A 7409-nucleotide genomic window follows, 5' to 3' on the forward strand; every position below is an offset into this window, starting at 1 on the left:
AGATGATGTCACTTGTGAACCAGGGGCTCGCCCATACAAATGTATACACCAGCCTTCCCCAACTTGGGGCCCTCCAAATATTTTAGACTACAACTGCTGTCATCCTTGACCATTTGCCATGCTGGTTGGAGCTGGTGGGATCTCTAGTCCAAAAACAACTGAAAGGCAACTACTCACCAGAGTAGTGCATGCTCTGGTTATCTCCCGCTTGGACTACTGCAATGTGCTCTACTTGGGGCTACCTTTAAAGGTGACCAAGAAACTACAATTAATCCAGAATGCGGTAGCTAGAGTGGTGACTGGGTGTGGCTGCCGAGACCATATAACACCAGTCCTGAAAGACCTACATTGGCTCCCAGTACGTTTCCGAGCACAATTCAAAGTATTGGTGCTGACCTTTAAAGCCCTAAATGGCCTCAGCCCAGTATACCTAAAGGAACATCTCCACCCCCATCATTCAGCCCAGACACCGAGGTCCAACTCTGAAGGTCTTCTGGCAGTTTCCTCCCTGTGAGAAGTGAAGTTACAGGGAACCAAGCAGAGGGCCTTCTCGGTAGTGGCGCCAGCCCTGTGTAAAAGTTGCTGGGCTCCCTGGGGTATGTCATAGTCCCGTTGCTCAGCAACCACATACAGAGCTCAGTCGATTGGGAGGCCAGCCAACCAGAAGAGTTTCTGAGGTGTACTTGCCTGGAGGCAGAGTCAGCATCCAAAGTCAGGTCCAGTCTTAGGGTCAGGAGAACAGCAATCCATGTAGTCAGATGGTCCAGCGGTCAGGGACTCCAATGAGTATGGGGTCAAGGCAAGCAGGAAGCAGCAAGGTAGGACCAGAAACTAAAAGCATTGTTACCAGTCTCTGACTGCTGCTGGAAGCTCTGCTTAAGCAGGCTGAAGCCAGCTGGTTCTCAACAGTACCTTTTCCTCTGTGTCCGTGAAGGCTGATTGGCTGCAGGTGGCCCCGTGCCCCCTTCTCCCCCTTCAAGCTGCTGTTCAGCAGGCAAAGCTGACTCCTGGCCCATGACATTCTGTTTCTTTGAATATAGACTTAACTTCATGAACACCTTGTGAATTATTGCTGACTTGCTCCCGACACCCTTCCCGACAGCTACCCTGTGATGCTGCCTGAGCCAAGGTCATCCAGTAAGCTTCAGAGCCAAGTTGGGATACACACACACACACACACACACACACACACACACACACACAAACTGACCACCCTATACCCGGAGGTCTCAGGGTGGTTCACAGAACAAAATCAGAATATAAAACCACTATATATATCACCAGTGCTTTTTTTCTGGTGGGACGCAGGGGTACGGATACCCCTCAACATTTTGTGAATCTAAGTTTGGACTCACTGAGAGGCAGTATTTCAATATGAGTAGGAAAATGAGAGTACTCCTAAACATATTATTTTTTTTTAGAAAAAAAGCATTGTATATAACCAAATAAAAACAACAACCCAATAACACTCCCCCCCAAAAAGAACATAGGATGTAAAGAGCATAGGGTGTAAATCAGATCCTGGTTAAAAAGGAATGTTTTTGCCTGGTGCCTAAAGGTGTATAATGAAGGCACCAGGCAAACTTCCCTGGGGAGAGCATTCCACAAAGGGGAGCCACTGCAGAGAAGGCCCTGATCTCATATTGCCACCCTCTGGATCTCTCGAGGAGGAGGCACACGAAGAAGGGCCTCAGAAGATGATCTCAGGGTCCGGGTACGTTCATACTTCCATAGTTTAAACTGATGTCTCAGTCTCAGTCTTAGTCCAGTATTCTAACAGTGGCACAGGCACACCACTAGCTGTTTGGGCACTGACCTCACATTTATGGCCTGGTGAAAAGATTCTGCAATCTATAGTGTCACTTGAACAGTCAAGTGCCAAAGCTACTAAGCACATGATGCTCTGGCATCTAAGAGCAGTCTGAGAATTAACCTAAATTGAACTTCTGAGCAGATTTGGAGGACACTACTCAGGCTAAATATCAGCAGAAATTCCAGAGGAAATTCATTAAGAAATTCAGAATCATTCGCAACATTTCTCAATGGAATTTCACTTACTTTTAACTGCAGCTGACCTTAATTACTGTAGAGATAATTGCAGGGCAAGGAACTGCTGGATTCAGTCATGGCTCCTAGTTTCTCAGTGCAGCCTCCTCCTGCCAGGGCTGCATGGAGTTTTGCCTCGTTCTCCTCCTTCTTGGCACACCTTTCACCAAAAAACCCAAGCCTCCTGTGAAAGGGCACTTTTTTTCTTGCCACCTCACACACACACACCCATCACCTTGGCAACCTCTGTTTTGCACAGAGACATCTCTGATGCATAGATGATGTCTGGCCATTGTTTCATAATGGCCCGCATTCAACCAGCCCAGCCAGGCTAGTTTGCATAGGCTAAATTTTTCAGAGACACCATTGATGGAGTCTTTTGAGGAGTTGGAGATGGCATTGATAAGTGGTCCATGTTTCACAAGCTTACAGGAAGGTTGGTAATACAATAGCTTTGTAAACAAGCATTTTTGTTTCCCTGCGAATGTCCCCGTCCTCAAACACTCTGCACTTCAATCGGGAGAAAGCTGCACTTGCAGAGCTCACCCTGTGTGGTGAGGGAACATGACCAATGCCTGCTTTGATGGCTGAATTTGGTGTGGGGGTTGATGTAGGCAGAGGCAATCTCTTAAGGTAGCAGGGGTCTAGGCCACAAAAGGTTTAGAGCCCTTGAATTGGGAATTATCAGCCAGTGCACCTGATATTTTACGGGCTGAATGTGGCTGCAACTCCCAGCATCTGTGAGAGGTATTGTGGGATTTTGAATTAGCTAAAGTTTCTGAGCTTTGGCCAAATCAAGTAAGTGTTGGAAATGTAAAGAGAAATAATGTTCTTTATATCCTATGTGGTGGTCTTGTAGTAAGGTTAAAGCTTACTAGGAAATGATATATAATGAATTGAAAAAGATGTTTAAAATAACGTTTGTAAAAAAAACCCCAGAGGTTTTCCTTTTTGAAATTATAGGGACAGAACTACCCAAACTGTATAGAAATTTATTTATGTATGCAACTACAGAGGCAAGAATGTTTCTTTCCCAAAAAACATATCTGATTCGTAGATGCCTGGCCATTGTTTCATACTATCTTTGTGGTGCACTTATATGGCACCGATTGCATTCCTAACATTTACATCCTAAATTATAATGCACTAAATTGCTTTCATTATCCAAAGAATTAAAAGGTGTTGCGTGTATTTCAGAATATTATGGCACTGAGCATTTTGGGCCATTTCATTCTGGGCATGTTGGCACATAATCTGGCAGCAGCCTCTTCTCTTTCAAGACATTTTACAGATCGCAACAGTATCCTTCTGAGTCATGATGACACCAAAATAAGAAAAATTAGTTTCTCTCTGGTCACTTCCATGCTCTTTGTGTTAAATCTGTGGTATGTTTTGAAAAGTTTGAGACTTATTATTCCTTTATACAAATACACCCCTCCACTCAGGTCCACAATCTGGATCAAGGCCACGAGAACAAAACACACCACTCTTTGTCTATCGTACAACAGATTTCTTTTAGGCAAAGGTTAGTCTTCTGTGTGTAGGCACATAAATCTGCATTTATTGTAGAATGTTAAAAGTTCCTGCTTAGTATAATAAGATCTAAAAAAGAAATTAGACCAGATGGTGGAGGTGCAGGCAGAGAAACAATAGATATTTAGCAAAAAAAAAAAAGTATTGGCTATAATAAGTTTTGTGGAAGGACATTACATTCTTTCTGACGCAATACTTTTGCTGTTGTTCTGTCTCAAAACCTGGATTGTCAACGTGATGGTCATGGGAGAAGATGTGCCCACAGAGGCCTCCCCTGGTCCTTTACTAAAATTAGGCTTTAAAGAATTGTTCTGCTAAAGCCAATAGAATGGTTCGTGGTCTGTGCTTAATTGCAGTATGTGTATGGCAGAAGGTAAAGGTAAAGGACCCCTGGACGGTTAAGTCCAGTCAAAGGCGACTATGGGGTTGCGGCGCTCATCTCGCTTTTCAGGCCGAGGGAGCCGGCATTTGTCCACAGAAAGATTTCCAGATCATGTGGCCAGCAGGACTAAACCGCTTCTTGCACAACAAACACCAGGACAGAAACCAAAGTGCATGTAAATGCTGTTTACCTTCCCACTGCAGTGGTACCTATTTATATTGGTGTTTTGCAACTTTGACCTGTTGCAGGACCTTAGCCAGACCTTAGCAGAGCATACTCAGAGTTCCAGAAAGCAATCAGCTGCAGGCAGATGGACGAAACAGGAACAAAACTCTGCTACTAGTAACTTGGTTACTTAGATGTGTTTATTATTTACAACAGACTCTACAAGTTATTATATACAAGAACAGATACACGGATTTTAACTAGCTCTCTCTTAACAAACTCCAAACGACTCTCAGAACACCACACTGACCAACAAACACTCCAGTCAGTAAGGTCATAAGTCATTATGGCTGGGTGAGATCTCAACCAATGGTAAAGCTGTTTCCAGGGTCCCATATCTCCAGGCGAATAACTCCTCTCTGCTCAGTCATCCTTGGCTGTCGGCCAGCTCTTAATTGACTCTGTGTGAAGCTGCACAGAATTGCACATAGTCAAAAATCCCAACAGTTTATCTACTTGAACTGGTGTGTTTTCGAACTGCTAGGTTGGCAGGAGCTGGGGCAGAGCAACGAGAGCTCATACCATCGCGGGGATTCGAACCACAGACCTTCCGATCGACAGGCCCAGGAAGCTCAGTGTTTTAGACCACAGCGCCACCCGCATCCCAAATGTGCGTGGTACCCACAACAGGCTCTCTAGTTGCAAATGGGTCAATTGGCCAAACAGATGTATTACCCCTAAAGGATTGTTGTTGTTGTTTAGTCGTTTAGTCGTGTCTGACTCTTCATGACCCCATGGACCAGAACACGCCAGGCACTCCTGTCTTCCACTGCCTCCCACAGTTTGGTCAAACTCATGCTGCTAGCTTCGAGAACACCATCTAGCCATCTTGTCCTCTGTCGTCCCCTTCTCCTTGTGCCCTCCATCTTTCCCAACATCAGGGTCTTTTCCAGGGAGTCTTCTCTTCTCATGAGGTGGCCAAAGTATTGGAGCCTCAGCTTCACGATCTGTCCTTCCAGTGAGCACTCAGGGCTGATTTCCTTCAGAATGGATAGGTTTGATCTTCTTGCAGTCCATGGGACTCTCAAGAGTTTCCTCCAGCACCATAATTCAAAAGCATCAATTCTCCGGCGATCAGCCTTCTTTATCGTCCAGCTTTCACTTCCATACATCACTACTGGGATGTACCCCTAAAGGATAGTGCAGCCCTGATCCTATAGCATGCATACACAAGGTCTCCTAAAAGAAGCTGAAATCACTCTGATAATCAGCTTTACATAGAAGAGGAAGTAGGAAAGGACATAACCTAATAGTCTGCTCTTCCTCCTGAACATTAGGATTCAGGCTTTGTTTACAAGATAGCCATGGCTCCTGGATTTGGGTGGGGAATTGTTCATGAAATGGAGATTCCTCTTAGCTCCCCAATTTTTTGTGTCAGTTCTATAACTGTTTCAGGCTCCTGGGAAATGGTTACTGACCTTAAAGTCTCCATCCTTGTATGAAGAAACTTTAAATGGTGACTGCAACATGAACAAAAGGATTAGATTGCGTTTGTTTGGTTTTTTTTTAAAAAAAGGTCAGTGCTAGCGGTTGTGAACTGAATTGGCACAAATATTATTTTGGGGGGAGTAATCCCACTACAAATGTTAATTGGTTTGCTATTGGCGGGATGGCTGTGTTTTCAACATCTGTGTGTTTTTTTTCTAATGGCCGGTGTTAATAACATAATTATCACTGTCTATACTTTCTGCATTTCATTTTCTTTTGACCCCATAATAACTCTGTTTGTGTGTATCAGAATAGCACTGTGCATCTGATGAAGTGGACTATAATTCACAAAGCTTCTTCCGTAATAAATTCATCAGTCTTCAAGTTTTTATTTATACTTTTCAAGTGTATACATTTCATTAGATTTACAATCAATTTAACATTTGAAAGTTTGACTTCCTTCCCACTCTTTCTGCGGTTCCTTAAATTTATTTTTTAATATCTTCTGCATATCCAAATTCATTTAATTTGTTCATTTAATTATCTACTGTAAATATATGCTCTTAGGAAACTGCAGGTTATTACAATCATCTGCTAATGTTTTTATCTGTTTGCAATTTATCTGTAAATATTCCATAAACCATTTCCATTCTTTTATAAAAAGTGTGTTATCTTGATTTCTTATTCTTCCGGTAAGTTTCGCCATTTCTGCATATTCCATAAGTTTTTTTTTATCCATTCATCAGTCTTCAAGGCACCACAAGAGTCCTTGTTGTTTTAGGTACCTGTGGGTGGCGCTGTGGGTTAAACCACAGAGCCTAGGACTTGCCGATCAGAAGGTCGGCGGTTCGAATCCCCGCAACGGGGTGAGCTCCTGTTGCTCGGTCCCTGCTCCTGCCAACCTAGCAGTTCGAAAGCACGTCAAAGTGCAAGTAGATAAATAGGTACCGCTCTGGCGGGAAGGTAAACAGCGTTTCCGTGTGCTGCTCTGGTTTGCCAGAAGCGGCTTAGTCATGCTGGCCACATGACCCAGAAGCTGTATGCCGGCTCCCTTGCCTATAGAGCGAGATGAGCGCCGCAACCCCAGAGTCGGTCACAACTGGACCTAATGGTCAGAGGTCCCTTTACCTTTACCTATTTCCCTTACAGGATGCAGACAAGCTTCAGAGGAAGTATGTTCAAGGAGAAAATGAGAGAGTTTAACAGCTCTCCTCCAGCACAATGGGCTCAATCCAGCCCCACGGTTGCATTTCACTTGCAATATCCCATTCATGCGGCTCCCATATCATGAAGAATTGTGCTCTGAAAAAAACTTGCAGATAGAAAACTGCTGAAGATAATTTTTGGTTGCTACAAGTTTGGAAGATTATGAAACTTATTCAGTGTGAAGAAAGAATGACAGCTATTGAATAAATTTATAGACAGATGGGAGGAAAGCAATATTTTCACTGGTAATTCTGACAATCAGGCCTCACAGGAAAGATTGTGATTATAGCTATTGTACTAAAATGGTGAATACTGTTTTATCAGAAGATATGAAATTGTTTTTCTTTTGGTACCAGTTAACAAAACAAAACCGTAGATCAAAAATAGCATCTTGAGATTTTTAGGGAGATGCCCCCCCCCCCTCAGAAAGCATGTGGAGGATCAAATTTTGTTCATGCTCCCTCATCTCAAACAGAAAGGAAGCATATCAGGAAGAATGTTTCTAACCTAGCCTTAAAGACACCTATTTGAAAAATTCCTGCACTGAGAGCTTTGCTACCTGGAGCTGTGCTGAAGTTAAAAGACAGCT

The 7409-nt window shown here is 43.5% G+C and overlaps 1 long non-coding RNA gene across 1 annotated transcript; it reads left to right on the forward strand.

The window, feature by feature from the left end:
* Positions 1 to 698: 698 nt before the first annotated feature.
* LOC128420828 (uncharacterized) lies at positions 699 to 7146 on the forward strand. The gene is made up of 2 exons (XR_008332137.1): positions 699 to 818; positions 6764 to 7146. It is a non-coding gene; the product is annotated as an uncharacterized LOC128420828 (long non-coding RNA).
* Positions 7147 to 7409: the final 263 nt, after the last annotated feature.

This window comes from Podarcis raffonei, chromosome 9 (assembly GCF_027172205.1).
Source record: "Podarcis raffonei isolate rPodRaf1 chromosome 9, rPodRaf1.pri, whole genome shotgun sequence".
Taxonomy (NCBI): Eukaryota; Metazoa; Chordata; class Lepidosauria; order Squamata; family Lacertidae; genus Podarcis; species Podarcis raffonei.